This window comes from Mustelus asterias, chromosome 1, assembly GCF_964213995.1.
Source record: "Mustelus asterias chromosome 1, sMusAst1.hap1.1, whole genome shotgun sequence".
Lineage (NCBI taxonomy): Eukaryota > Metazoa > Chordata > Chondrichthyes > Carcharhiniformes > Triakidae > Mustelus > Mustelus asterias.
This window is the reverse complement of record NC_135801.1, coordinates 44,971,490-44,987,425: the sequence shown is the minus strand read 5'-3', so window position 1 is coordinate 44,987,425 and position 15,936 is coordinate 44,971,490.

The following is a 15,936-nucleotide window of genomic DNA, read 5'->3' as shown; positions in this document are numbered from 1 at the left end:
GCAGAGGGGAAAATTACCACTAGACCTACCTCATCAGGCCCCCTTGTGGCCTAAGGTGCCAGGCCAGGGTGTCAGTACCAGGATGCCAAGGGGCAGTGCACTTACTTTTATGGTGCGTGATCTGAAGGGTGGTCTGAGGGAGAGGGGGGCAGTGGGGGGCTCAGAGGGTAGATAAATGGGGGTCTGAGGGGGAAGAAAGCTGAGTGGGCATCTGAGGAGGGAAGAGGACTGCGGGTGGCCTTGGATGTCTGAGGGGAGAGCGGGGTGAGTGGGAGCATGAGGGGGAAGGGGGCCTGAGGGGAGGTTTTGGGTCAAGTCCCTCTCACGCCTGTATGGTGTGGAGGGAAGGGTGACCCCTCAATTGAGTGTTGGGGAGAAGATGCCCTTCTTCTGAGGTGGTGCTCTCCTGGATCCTCAGGATCCAGCTTGACAGGTCCACGTTGGGCTATCAAATCCGTTAATTGTGTTACAATTTGTGGGTTTACATATTAATTGTCGGCTGCTTGCTCTGGGTGGGAACCTGATTGGGGCCAGCAGGGCGGGGTGGATGAATCCCGATACCCCCTCAAGCCCAGTAAGTACCTCAATTTTAGCCCTGATGTCCGATTCAGCATGCAATCTGTATTCCCACCAGGGAATTGGTGAGAGGGACAGGTGAATCCCCCCTGAATGAGAGGGAAGGTTAGTGGTAGGGCAGAAGATTGGGATTGCCCCAGAAATTAGCAAAGGTGGCTAAAAATTAAGAAAGGGAGAAATTCAAGGAAGAACTGTGAAAACAGATGGTAAAAGCTTTGATAAGTTTAGGGGCGGCATGGTGGCACAGTGGTTAGCACTGCTGCCTCAGAGTGCTAGGGAGCTGTGTTCAATTTCAGCCTCGGGTGACTGTCTGTGTGGAGTTTGCATGTTCTCTCCGGGTCTGCGTGGGTTTCCTCAGGGTGCTCTAGTTTCCTCCCACAGTCCAAAGATGTGCGGGTTAGGTTGATTGGCCATGCTAAATTGCCCCTTAGTGTCCCAAGGTGTGTAGGTTAGGGGGATTAGTGGGGTAAATACTTGGAGTTATAGGGAACAGGTTTGGGTGGGATTGCCCCTTTGTGTCAGGGCTACAAGGATAGGGCCTGGGTGGGATTGTTGTCGGTGCAGACTCAATGGGCCGAATGGCCTCCTTCTGCACTAAGGAAATGGCAAAGGCTTTAAACAAGTATTTAGTAACATCACATTAAGAGACACAAACAAAATCCCGAAAATTGTAGGAAGTTAACATTTCTTCTTTGCTGTTATCAATTCACCCGCCTCATTCAGCAGAGGCCGTACATTTACCTAGTTGCCTGCTTCCTATTTATTTATCCATAGAAACTCTTACTGTTTGTTTTTAAGCTGCATGGAAGTTTTGTTAGATAAGGGGACTGAAATTGTTCACAGTATTCCAGGTGAAACCTAACTAGTCTTATGTCTGTCATTGATAAAATGCTGGAATACATTATTAAAGAGAAAGTAGCAGGATATTTAGAAAATCCTAATACAATTGTGAGGTCAACATATTTCTATGAGAGGGAAATTGCGTTTGACTAAATTTATTAGAGTTCTTTGACATTGTAAAAAGCAGAATGGATCAAGGAGAATTTGTAGATGCAGTGGCAGATGGAGTATTAACCCTGATAAATGTGAGGTGATTCATTTTGGTAGGACAAATTTAAATGTGGATTACAGGGTCAAAGGTAGGGTTCTGAAGACTGTGAAGGAACAGAGAGATCTTGGGGTCCATATCCACAGATCTCTGAAGGTTGCCACTCAAGTGGATAGAGCTGTGAAGAAGGCCTACAGTGTGTTAGCTTTTATTAACTGGGTTTGAGTTTAAGAGCCGTGGGGTTATGCTGCAACTGTACAGGACCTTGGTGAGACCACATTTGAAATATTGTGAGCAGTTCTGGTCACCTCACTATAAGAAGGATGTGGAAGCGCTGGAAAGAGTGCAGAGGAGATTTACCAGGATGCTGCCTGGTTTGGAGGGTAGGTCTTATGAGGAAAGGTTGAGGGAGCTAGGGCTGTTCTCTCTGGAGCGGAGGAGGTTGAGGGGAAACTTAATAGAGGTTTATAAAATGATGAAGGGGATGGATAGAGTGAACGTTCAAAGACTATTTCCTCGGGTGGATGGAGCTATTACAAGGGGGCATAACTATAGGGTTCATGGTGGGAGATATAGGAAGGATGTCCGAGGTAGGTTCTTTACGCAGAGAGTGGTTGGGGTGTGGAATGGACTGCCTGCAGTGATAGTGGAGTCAGACACTTTAGAAACATTTAAACGGTTATTGGATAGGCACATGGAGCACACCAGGATGATAGGGAGTGGGATAGCTTGATCTTGGTTTCAGATAAAGCTCGGCACAACATCGTGGGCCGAAGGGCCTGTTCTGCGCTGTGCTGTACTGTTCTATGTTCTAGTGTATTTGGATTTCCAAAAGGCATTCGATTAGGTGCCACATAAAAGATTATGACACAAAATAAGCACTTCTGGTGTTGGTGATGATATGGACAGAGGACTGGTTAATTAACAGAAAACAGAGATTCAGATAAAAGACCATTATCAGAATTCAAACAAATGGAGAGCCACAGGGATCAATGCTGGGACCTCAACTATTTACAAGCTATATCAATGGCTTGTATGATTGGACCAATTGTATTGTAGAAAAAAGAAAAAGCAGTACTAACATGAAGGAAATTAAGACGGGGTAGTCAAGCGGATGTGATTGTACACATTGGTGAAAATGATGTAGGTAGGAAGAGCAGGGGGGTCATACGAGAGAAATTCAGGGAGTTGGGTGCTAGGCTAAAAAGTAAGACCTCCAGGGTAGCAATCTCTGGACTGCTCCCGGTGTCTAGTGCAAGTGAGGCTCGGAACAGGGAGATTCTACAGTTGAACGCGTGGCTAAAGGACTGGTGCAAGAGGGAGGTTTTAAATTCATAGATAACTGGGAAATCTTCAAGTCAGGATGGCAACTGTACAGAAAGGGTGGGTTACACCTCAACTGGAAGGGAGCAAATATCCTGGCTGGGAGTTTTGCTAGAGTGTTTTGGCAGGATTTAAACTAGTGTGGCAGGGGGGTGGGGAACAAAACAGGAGGTCAGTAAATACTGAGGCTGGGGTTGAGCTGGGGGCCAGGGCAAGGCTAGCTAAGAAGAGGAGCACTCTGGAGGAGGAGGAGGACCTGACTGGGCCTGGAGGTCTGGAGTGCATCTGCTTCAATGCGAGGAGTGTAACGGGTAAAACAGACGAACTTAGGGCCTTAATGCTTATGCGGAATTTGGATGTGGTTGCGGTGACGGAAACTTGGTTAAAAGAAGGACAGGACTGGCAGCTGAATATTCCGGGGTATAAGTGTTTTAGGCGAGACAGAGGAGGGGCTAAAAAAGGTGGGGGAGTAGCGATATTAGTTGAGGAGCATATTACCGCGGTGCAGAGGGTAGACAACTTAGAGGGGTCATGTACTGAGTCGCTGTGGGTGGAACTCAGAAACAGGAAGGGTGCAGTCACTATGCTGGGGGTGTACTACAGACCACCCAACAGCCCACGGGAAGTGGAGGAAAGGATATGTCAGGAGATTCTGGATAGGTGCAGAAAAAATAGGGTTGTTGTAGTGGGGGACTTTAATTTCCCTGGCACAGACTGGAAAGTGCTTAGAGCTGGGGGTCCGGACGGGGAGGAATTTGTAAAATGCGTACTGGAAGGTTCTTTGGAACAGTATGTAGATAGCCCGACTAGAGAGGGGGCTATACTGGACCTAGTTCTGGGAAATGAGCCCGGTCAGGTCGTCAAAGTTTCGGTAGGGGAACATGTGGCAAATAGTGACCACAACTCTGTTAACTTTAGGATAGTAATGGACAAGGATGAGTGCTGTCCTACGGGCAGGGTGCTAAATTGGGGGGAAGGCTGACTATAGCCGGATTAGGCAGGAATTGGTGGATGTTGATTGGGAGAGGATGTTCGAGGGTAAGTCCGCGTCTGGCATGTGGGAGTCTTTTAAGGAACTATTGATAAGGCTGCAGGATAGGCATGTGCCTGTAAAAAGGAAAGATAGGAAAGGTAGGATTCGAGAGCCGTGGATAAGCAGGGAAATTGAGGATCTGATTAAAATGAAAAGGGAGGCGTACGTTAAGTCCAGGCAACTGAAAACAGATGGAGCTCTGGAGGAATACAGAGAGAGTAGGAAAGAACTCAAACGGGGAGTTAGAAGGGCAAAAAGAGGTCACGAGATGTTCTTGGCAGGCAGGATTAAGGAGAATCCTAAGGCATTCTATTCATACGTTAGGAACAAAAGAGTTGTCAGGGAGAAAATCGGACCTCTCGGGGACAAAGGAGGGGAATTATGCTGAGAACCCAAGGGAATTGGGGAGATCCTAAATGAATACTTTGCATCGGTATTCACGAAGGAGAGGGGCGTGTTAACCGGGAGTGTCTCGGAGGGAGGTGTTGACCCGTTAGAGAAAATCTCCATTACTAGAGAGGAAGTGTTAGGTTTTTTAGGGAACATTAAAACTGACAAAGCCCCAGGGCCTGATGGCATCTATCCTCGACTGCTCAGGGAGACGAGAGATGAAATTGCTGGGCCTCTGACGGAAATCTTTGTCGCTTCTTTGGACACGGGTGAGGTCCCTGAGGATTGGAGGATAGCGAATGTGGTTCGGTGTTTAAGAAGGGTAGCAGGGATAACCCAGGAAATTATAGGCCGGTGAGCTTGACGTCCGTGGTAGGGGAGTTGTTGGAGAGGATTCTTAGAGACAGGATGTATGTGCATTTAGAACGGAACAATCTCATTAGTGACAGACAGCATGGTTTTGTAAGAGGGAGGTCGTGCCTTACAAAGTTGGTGGAGTTTTTTGAGGAAGTGACAAAAACGGTTGATGAAGGAAGGGCCGTGGATGTCATCTATATGGATTTCAGTAAGGCATTTGACAAAGTCCCACATGGCAGGTTGGTTAAGAAGGTTAAGGCTCATGGGATACAAGGAGAAGTGGCTAGATGGGTGGAGAACTGGCTTGGCCATAGGAGACAGAGGGTAGTGGTCGAAGGGTCTTTTTCCGGCTGGAGGTCTGTGACCAGTGGTGTTCCGCAGGGCTCTGTACTGGGACCTCTGCTATTTGTGATATATATAAATGATTTGGAAGAAGGTGTAACTGGTGTAATCAGCAAGTTTGCGGATGACACGAAGATGGCTGGACTTGCAATAGCGAAGAGCATTGTCGGGCAATACAGCAGGATATAGATAGGCTGGAAAATTGGGCGGAGAGGTGGCAGATGGAGTTTAATCCGGATAAATGCGAAGTGATGCATTTTGGAAGAAATAATGTAGGGAGGAGTTATACAATGAATGGCAGAGTCATCAGGAGTATAGAAACACAGAGGGACCTAGGTGTGCAAGTCCACAAATCCTTGAAGGTGGCAACACAGGTGGAGAAGGTGGTGAAGAAGGCATATGGTATGCTTGCCTTTATAGGACGGGGTATGGAGTATAAAAGCTGGAGTCTGATGTTGCAGCTGTATAGAACGCTGGTTAGGCCACATTTGGAGTACTGCGTCCAGTTCTGGTCGCCGCACTACCAGAAGGACGTGGAAGCATTAGAGAGAGTGCAGAGAAGGTTTACCAGGATGTTGCCTGGTATGGAGGGTCTTGGCTATGAGGAGAGATTGGGTAGACTGGGGTTGTTCTCCTTGGAAAGACGGAGAATGAGGGGAGACCTAATAGAGGTATACAAGATTATGAAGGGTATAGATAGGGTGAACAGTGGGAAGCTTTTTCCCAGGTCGGAGGTGACGATCACGAGGGGTCATGGGTTCAAGCTGAGAGGGGCGAAGTATAACTCAGACATCAGAGGGATGTTTTTTACACAGAGGGTGGTGGGGGCCTGGAATGCGCTGCCAAGTAGGGTGGTGGAGGCAGCATGCTGACATCGTTTAAGACTTACCTGGATAGTCACATGAGCAGCCTGGGAATGGAGGGATACAAACTATTGGTCTAGTTGGACCAAGGAGCGGCACAGGCTTGGAGGGCCGAAGGGCCTGTTTCCTGTGCTGTACTGTTCTTTGTTCTAAGACCAAAAACCATATTTGTGATATGATTGATGTACATGTGCTTCTGAGGATAAAGAAATATTTTAATTGGTCCAATAATTCAATATATACATGCATGGCAGAGTTTGTTCTCATTTATTATTTGTTCGGGCTGAATTTGTTCTTTTTTACTTTTCTTATTATTATTTTGACACTGTCATATTTTATATTTGAAGCTATCACATTTCAACAGTCTAAGTTGTAAAACCTTGCCAATTGATAAGTTGGCTTAGTCGGCCCTGGCTATTTTATTGCTGGCTATTTTATTAGAATTGCAAAAACAATATACACAAATAAATTGGTAGCTGCCCTTTAGATCTGGGATATATTTAATCATGCCTAAAAAAAAATGTGCAAAACTTTCAGGAGGAGCAAAAATATAAAACATATATGTGAAGTTCTTGGGAAGAAAGAGTAAGATTCAGAAAGAAGCAGAACTACTGTACATACTGTTAAAACACGGATCCCTTTATTTTCCTTCTGTTATGTGTGTGGCAGCCTTAGGTGGATAAGCCATAGACTCATAGAATCCCTCCAATGCAGAAGGAAGCTACTCAGCCCAAAAAAACCTGCACCGACAACAATTGCACCCAGGCCCTTTATTTTCAAACTGGAGGCCTGTGACCAGCGGTGTGCATCGGGGATCAGTGCTGGGTCTACTGTTGTTTGTCATTTATATTGATGATTTGGATGAGAATTTAGGAGGCATGGTTAGTAAGTTTGCAGATTACACCAAAATTGATGGCAAAATGGACAGTGAAGAAGTTTATCTCGGATTACAACGGGATCTTGATCAATTGGGCCAGTGGGCTGACAAATGGCAGATGGAGTTTAATAAATGCGAGGTAATGCGTTTTGGTAGATCGAACCAGGGCAGGACTTAATCAGTTAATGGTAGGGCACTGGGGAGAGTTGTAGAACAAAGAGATCTCGGGGTACAGGTTCAGAGCTCCTTGAAAGCGGACAGGGTGGTGAAGGAGACATTCAGCATGCTTGGTTTCATTGGTCAGAACATTGAATACAGGAGTTGAGACTTCTTGTTGAAGTTGTACAAGACATTGGTAAGGCAACACTTGGAATACTATATCATAGAAATCATAGAAACCCTACAGTGCAGAAGGAGGCCATTCGGCCCATCGAGTCTGCACCGACCACAATCCCACCCAGGCCCTACCCCCACATATTTACCCGCTAATCCCTCTAACCTACGCATCCCAGGACTCTAAGGGGCAATTTTTTTTTTAACCTGGCCAATCAACCTAACCCGCACATCTTTGGACTGTGGGAGCAAACCGGAGCACCCAGAGGAAACCCACGCAGACACGAGGAGAATGTGCAAACTCCACACAGACAGTGACCCGAGCCGGGAATCGAACTTGGGACCCTGGAGCTGTGAAGCAGCAGTGCTAACCACTGTGCTACCGTGCCGCCCTATACAGTTCTATATACAGTTCTGGTCACCCTATTATAGAAAGGATATTATTAAACTAAAAAGAGTGGAGAAAAGATTTATCAGGATGTTACCGGGACTTGATGGTTTGAGTTATAAGGAGAGGCTGGATAGACTGGGATTTTTTTCTCTAGAGCATGGGAGGCTTAGGGGTGACCTTATAGAGGTCTATAAAATAATGAGGGGCATAGGTCAGCTAGATAGTCAATATCTTTTCCCAAAGGTAGGGGAGTCTAAAGCTAAAGGAAATTGGAATACCCGGAGAAAACCCACGCAGACAGAGGAAGTGTGTGCAAATTCCATATAGGTTGAAGGTGAGAGGGGAGAGATACAAAAGGGGCAATTTTTTTTACAGAGGGTGGTGAGTGTCTGGAACAAGCTGCCAGAGGTAACAGTAGAGGCGGGTACAATTTTGTCTTTTAAAAAGCATTTAGACAGTTACATGGGTAAGGTGGCTGTAGAGGGATATGGGCCAAACGTGGCCACTTGGGAGTAACTTAAGGGTTAAAAAAAGGGGTGGCATGGACAAGTTGGGCCGAAGGGCCTGTTTCCATGCTGTAAACCTCTATGACTCTATACCCTTAACCTCATGTATTTACCCTGCTAATCTCTCTGACACTAAGGGCAATTTAGCATGGCCAATCCACCTAACCTGCACAACTTGGGCGGCACGGTAGCACAGTGGTTAGCACTGCTGCTTCACAGCTCCAGGGACCTGGGTTCGATTCCCGGCTTGGGTCACTGTCTGTGTGGAGTTTGCACATTCTCCTCGTGTCTGCGTGGGTTTCCTCCGGGTGCTCCGGTTTCCTCCCACAGTCCAAAGATGCGCGGGTTAGGTTGATTGGCCATGCTAAAATTGCCCCTTGGTGTCCTGAGATGTGTAGGTTAGAGGGATTAGCGGGTAAATATGTAGGGATATGGGCGTAGGGCCTGGGTGGGATTGTGGTCGGTGCAGACTCGATGGGCCGAATGGCCTCCTTCTGCACTGTAGGGTTTCTATGATTTCTAACTTTGGACTACGAGAGGAAATTGGAATACCCGGAGAAAACCCACGCAGACAGAGGAAGTGTGTGCAAATTCCACACAGACTGTCACCCTGGGTCCCTGATGCTGTGGCAGTCGTGTTAACCATTGTGCCAACATGTCACCCAATTGAATTCAAATCCCACCATGTGTGGTGCTGGGATTCAAACCCAGGTCCCCAGAGCATTACCTTGGGTCTCTGGAATACCAGTCCAGCAACAATACCCCTTTGCCACCATCTTCAATTTTCAATATATAATAAACCAGATTCTCTGACCTCTTCAGATGGCCAACGGGAATCCCAATGTCCCAGTGAATGGGACGTCAGCCAAAAATTGGGATTCGCAATGTACGTGAGGCCTATAGGGATTCACTCAACCTGCCTCACCAGCCCTGATCTGATTCCTGCCCAGAGGGGGTGGTCACCCGATAATTATGCAAACCTGCTAATTTGGATGTGATTAGCGGGTTTCACCAGCCTCCTGCCATTCACCCATCCTGCCAGCAGGAATGGCACCAGGTGGGCTTTACAATTCCTACCCACAAGCGGGGACATGATGTGCTGGACCCTGGTACAATGGGGTACTTGAGGTGCATTCAACCATGGTGGGAAATGAAAATAAATGCAAGTGGATGGAGGATGATAGAAATCCTGTCAATGGAGGTCTTTTTCACGGCAATGCATGTTGAATTTGTTAGAGATCAAAGGGTTCCATTAAATTCAAATCCCACCATCTGTCATGGTGGGATTCGAACCTAAGTCCCCAGAGCATTACCTTGGGTCTCTGGAATACCAGTCCAGCAACAATACCCCGTCACCACCACATTCAATTTCAATATACAAAAGACCAGATTCACTGAGCTCTTCAGAATGCCGGCGGGAATCCCAGTGCCCCAGTGAATGGGACGTCGGCCAAAAACTGGGGATTCCCAACATGCGTGAGAGCAATCTGGTTTCACCCAACCTGTCATTCCAGCCCTGATCTGGTAGAGATTAATCTCTTAAATCCCTAAGAGTGACTTCAATCACCATCAAACAAATGTTGTGTCCTCTCTCATAACTGTCTTACTCCCAGTTAGCGAAACTTTCAAACGCATAGAATTATATAAAGTACACTGAGCTGAATGGCCTGTTTCTATACAATCAGTGTATGTTGTCTAGTTTTTTTATCACCCAAATCTACCTCTAGCAGCATGACACTCTATTTGCTACCCCTCCAGTGAGGACATAAGGAGAAGCAGGCAGAGGAGGGCAGCTGTCTAGAGACAGCTATCCTATGGCTCACACAGGTGAGGAACATCGTGCTGTGCAGGGGCCTGCAGAGCGGAGACAGCTACAACAGGCAGGTGGAGGTAGGAGAAGACAATACCCTGCCCATAGAGTGTACATGCAAAGAATAATTAGCAGCTGAAATCAGAGTATCAGTGTCTTTGAATACTGCGCCTCTCCAGGGAGGCAATGACATCCCTCTGTGACATGCTGGCTGGGGAGTTTAGTTCTGAAGACGGGAATGGGTTAATGAACCTTGTAACACTTGAGCATTGAGACCCAAACTCTGTAATACTTAAAGTGAACTCTGTGATACTTAGAGATGTTGTGAGAAGCACTCTAGGGCTCATGTTTTCGCTAGAGCTCGGTGCCTTCATGTCTATAAAGCCTGTTTACATGTATCCAAACCAGATCAGAGAGACAGCTATCCCTGCTGTCTCCAGCTAATCGTATTCAGGAATGTGGCAAACCCAGCTCGTATAAGCTAAGTTAGACTCCATTTTATGTTCTTTTTATATTATGTACCTTTGTTTAACACGATGGAGCTGACATGTATGCCTTCTGTGATCGTATAGATTCATATATATTCATTATATACTATTCATCCTCACCGATATAAAGTGTTATATAGGCCCCTGTACATCAGTTAACTTGTTTGTGCAAACGTATAATCTAAGCAACCCACAGATGTGTGTCACCTAGAGAAATAGAACAGAGACAGTCGGAGCCTTGGGATGACTACGATTACACGGACTACGCGAGGGACGGAATTGCCAAGGCAGCAATAATCGTGGGAAACTGCGTACGTGATCAGGGGCGAAAATATATGTATAAATATTTGCTCAACTTATATTCGGGGAGAGGCCTGAGACCGTGTTAGGAATCGGAACTCTCCCACAGGCTTGTGAAAATAAACCATGCTGTACTTTGACTCACGACTAGTCGCAGAGGTGTTTTTACCTTCAACAAGTTCCAATTGTGTTGTTCACTTTGAAGCTAACAGTGGCCTTCGAATTTTTGCATCAGGGACATTCCAGGCATCAATCTTTGTGGCTTCTCATAACCAGCCATGCACCATGCATCAAGGTAGTGACAGTTGCAGTGTTCAGGTGAGCCAAATAATTCATTATATTCAGTGCAGATAACGCTAGCTAGGCCAAGAGAGCCAGAGGCTTAAGAATCATAGCTCTATCCCCCATGGTCGGCTTATGATGAAAGTGAGGAGGTGTGGGATAGAGGGAAAGTTGGCCGATTGGATAGGTAACTGGCTATCTGATCGAAGACAGAGGGTGGTGGTGGATGGAAAATTTTCGGACTGGAGGCAGGTTGCTAGCGGAGTGCCGCAGGGATCGGTGCTTGGTCCTCTGCTCTTTGTGATTTTTATTAATGACTTAGAGGAGGGGGCTGAAGGGTGGATCAGTAAATTTGCTGATGACACCAAGACTGGTGGAGTAGTGGATGAGGTGGAGGGCTGTTGTAGGCTGCAAAGAGACATAGATAGGATGCAAAGCTGGGCTGAAAAATGGCAAATGGAGTTTAACCCTGATAAATGTGAGGTGATTCATTTTGGTAGGGCTAATTTAAATGTGGATTACAGGGTCAAAGGTAGGGTTCTGAAGACTGTGGAGGAACAGAGAGATCTTGGGGTCCATATCCACAGATCTCTAAAGGTTGCCACTCAAGTGGATAGAGCTGTGAAGAAGGCATATAGTGTGTTAGCTTTTATTAACAGGGGGTTGGAGTTTAAGAGCCGTGGGGTTATGCTGCAACTGTACAGGACCTTGGTGAGACCGCATTTGGAATATTGCGTGCAGTTCTGGTCACCTCACTATAAGAAGGATGTGGAAGCGCTGGAAAGAGTGCAGAGGAGATTTACCAGGATGCTGCCTGGTTTGGAGTGTCGGTCTTATGAGGAAAGGTTGAGGGAGCTGGGGCTGTTCTCTCTGGAGCGGAGGAGATTGAGGGGAGACTTAATAGAGGTTTATAAAATGATGAAGGGGATAGATCGAGTGAACGTTCAAAGACTATTTCCTCGGGTGGATGGAGCTATTACAAGGGGGCATAACTATAGGGTTCATGGTGGGAGATATAGGAAGGATATCAGAGGTAGGTTCTTCACGCAGAGAGTGGTTGGGGTGTGGAATGGACTGCCTGCAGTGATAGTGGAGTCAGACACTTGAGGAACATTTAAGTGGTTATTGGATAGGCACATGGAGCACACCAGGATGGTAGGGAGTGGGATAGCTTGATCTTGGTTTCAGATGAAGGTCGGCACAACATCGTGGGCCGAAGGGCCTGTTCTGTGCTGTAATGTTCTATGTTCTATGTTCTATTCCCCAAAATACAAGTGGTCTTTGACTGCATGCATGTGGCCATCAAATCTCCAATGAGATGGCTAGGGGCCTTTGTTAATAGAAAAGATTTCCTTTCACTCCATGTTCAGCTTCTCATTACCAGACACCACACCATGCAGGGTGTGTATCTGCTATCCTGGAGTAGCCATTCTCGGAGCAGAGAAGCTATGACATCCTCTTTGGAGCCTTCAACATGTCATCGATGAAGAGGAACATCTCGCCAAAGCCATCCCCACACCCCCACTTGTTGCCTTCAAACAACCGCACAATCTCAAACAGACCATTGTCCGCAGCAAACTACCCAGCCTTCAGGAGAACAGTGACCACAACACCACACAAGCCTGCCACAGCAACCTCTGCAAGATGTGCCGGATCATCGACACGGATACCAATATCACACGTGAGCACACCACTCACCAGGTACACAGTACATACTCTTGCGACTCAGCCAACGTTGTCTACTTGATACGCTGCAGGAAAGGATGTCCTGAGGCATGGTACATTGGCGAGAACATGCAGACGCTATGACAACAGATGAATGAACATCGCTCGACAATCACCAGGCAGGAGTGTTCCCTTCCTGTCAGGGAACACTTCAGCAGTCAAGGGCATTCAGCCTCTGATCTTCGGGTAAGCATTCTCCAAGGCGGCCTTCACGACACACGACAATGTAGAATCGCTGTGCAGACGTTCCGCACACATGAGGACGGCCTCAACTGGGATCTTGGGTTCATGTCACACTATCTGTAACCCCCACAACTTGCCTGGGCTTGCAAAAGCTCACTAATTGTCCTGGCTTGAGACAATTCATACCTCTTTGACCTGTGCTTAACCCTCTCTCCACTCACATTGTCTGCACCTGTAAAGATTTGATTACCTCTAAAGACTCACATTCCAGTCAGTACCTTGTAAATTGAGTCTGTGTCTATGTATGCCCTGTTTGTCAACACAACTCTTCACTCACCTGAAGAAGGAGCAATGCTCCGAAAGTTTGTGCTACCAAATAAACCTGTTGGACTTTAACCTGGTGTTGTGAGACTTCTTACTGTGGCCATTGTTGACAGTAGATGCCCAAGATATGGAAAATGGTCCACATTATCCAAGGCCTCATCATGGATTTTTGGATCATGGATGATCGGGGGCAGTACTGTTTGGCGGGGGCACGTTGATGGAAGACCTTAGTCTGTCAAATTTTTAGTGAAAGACCTGTGCTCTCCTATGCCTTAGTGAAGGTGTTGATGATAGCTTGGAGATCAGCTTCCGAGTGGCACAATGTTGGATCTAGCCTTCAAGTGGCAGAGATTGAACAGATTTCTGTTTGTTTTTTAATTTGGCTCCACTCTAGCAGGGAGCTTGCTGAAGGTGAGGTGGAGCATTGCAGAAAGGAGATTGAGAAGAGTAATGGTGTGATGACACAGTCTTGCTTGACCCCTTGAGAATCCGAATTGTGTCTGTGGTGGTTCTGTTGGTCAGTGCCACGGCTTTCATGTCATCATGGAGCTGGCAGAAGATGATGACAAACTTTTGGGGGCAGTTGAAATTAAGGGGGGTACTCCATAATCCCTCGCTATTGACAGTGTCAAAGGCAATTGTGAGATCAAAGCAGGCCTTGTGCAAGAGTTGATGGTGTTCCCTGCATTTCTCTAGTAGTTGCCATGTGGTGATAATTATGTCTTTCATGTCCCTTTCCAAACAACTTTCCATTTACTTCATGAACCTCAAAACTGACAGGCTTTTCACAGGCTTCCACAACTCCGCACCAGCAGATGAAAATGGTGTGCAGGAGAAAATCCTGGAAACCCCAGATCATTGGGATTGGGTGTGCATTTTGCACACTGTGCATTCCTGATCCACAAAAAAGCCAGAGGAACTTGGCATGGAGCAAGGAATGGGGAGTAGAATTGAATTTTCTCAAAAAATAAATAAGGCTGGAATTCTCTGACCTCGCCAGTGACTGGGATTCTCTGATCCTGCTGCAGTGAATGGAGATATGGCAGCAGTGGCGGGCAGGTGAGATCAGAGAATACTGGCCTAAATATGATAATTTGAGTCCTGAAACACACCTGCAGATGAACAGTGAACTCCATCTCTCTGTGAATCCATAAACAAAGATAATGTATAAATCGTAAAATTTGAAATAATTAACATAATAGGCATTAGATTACATTTAGTTTAAATTTAGAAGGGGCTACATAGAACATGGAAAATAGGTGCAGGAGTAGGCCACTCGGCCCTTTGAACCTGCACCACCATTCTATATGATCATGGCTGATCATGCATTTTCAGTATCCCACTCCCGCTTTCTCTCCATACCCCTTGATCCCTTTAGCCACAAGAGCCATGTCCAGCTCCTTCTTGAACATACCTAATGAACTGGCCCCAACAGCTTTCTGTGGTAGACAATTCCACAGGTTCACAATTCTGAGTGAAGAAGTTCTTCCTCAACTCAGTCCTGAATGGCGGTGAACTTATTCTTATAAGTTCTTAAATTCTTATAACTTATCAACCCCTTATTCTTAGACTGTGACCCCTGGTTCTGCACTTTCCCAACATTAGGAATATTCTTCCCAACATCTAGCCTGTCCAGTCCTATTAGGATTTTATATGTTTCTATGAGAGCCCCTCTCATTCTTCTAAATTCCAATTAGCACAAGCCCAGTCGATCCAGTCTCACTTCATATGTCAGTCGTGCCATTTCAGGAATCAGTCTGGTGAACCTTCGCTGGACTCCCCTCTTGGGGGGCAAGAATGTCCTTCCTCAGACTAGGAGATCAAAACTGCACACAATACTCAAGGTGTGGCCTTGTTATTTTTAATATGAAATAGTTTTGTAATAAGCATTGCAACTATAAAATATTACACTATCAAATGGAAATGTGCTGTATATAATTAGAGTAACAAAAGCCATTTTATGGTGTGAGCGTTGAACTAGGTGTTAAATTATTGATGAATTGTCACCAAATCTTTCAACAACTGTCCTTTACAATATAGCAGTCATTCTTTTTCCTTTTAACTCTGGGTGAAATGGCTGCTTTGGAAATCAGTTCACCACAGGGGCTTATTTGACATTCTGGGCTTTAGAAATGTGGTTTTGGGTAAATGCATCATACAAAAGAGAGCCTCTAAAAGCACTAATACTTTAATATTAATAATTAACTGAACCATGCTCCTATTTGAAGCCTGTTGTGAATGATACATGCTTTTTGAAGAAATGACAAGGTCAGGTTTGAAGTTTGGACAGCACAGGCATGCTTTACCAGGGAAGGATAGGGACTTTGAACAGTAAAGGAATTAAGGGTTATGCTAAGCAGGCGGGTAACTGGAGCTGAGTCCATGCAAAGATCAGCCATAACCTTATTGAATGGCGGAGTAGGCTCGAAGGGTCAAATGGCCTACTCCTGCTCCTAGTTCTTATGAGAGTTTCCTGGGAAGTGGGGTGGGAAATTTCCTGGGAAGAGAGGACTGTTTTAGAGAGCGAGGTCAGTGGTGCTGACGATGGGGTCTTGTGGGGAGAACTCAGGGTACTGGTGATAAGAGGGGACAGTTACAGTCAGAGGTGGGAGTGGGATGCAGTGGGGGACAGATGAAGGTCTTACCGGGGGGATCAGGGAGGGGGACAAAACAGGTGACTTAGACAGCAGGAAGGAGGTAGGGTGGGCATGGGGACAGGTAATGGATGTTAGCTCTGAGGATGGCAGGGAGAAGAAGAATAGAAGGAAGTTAGTGGGTGACAAGG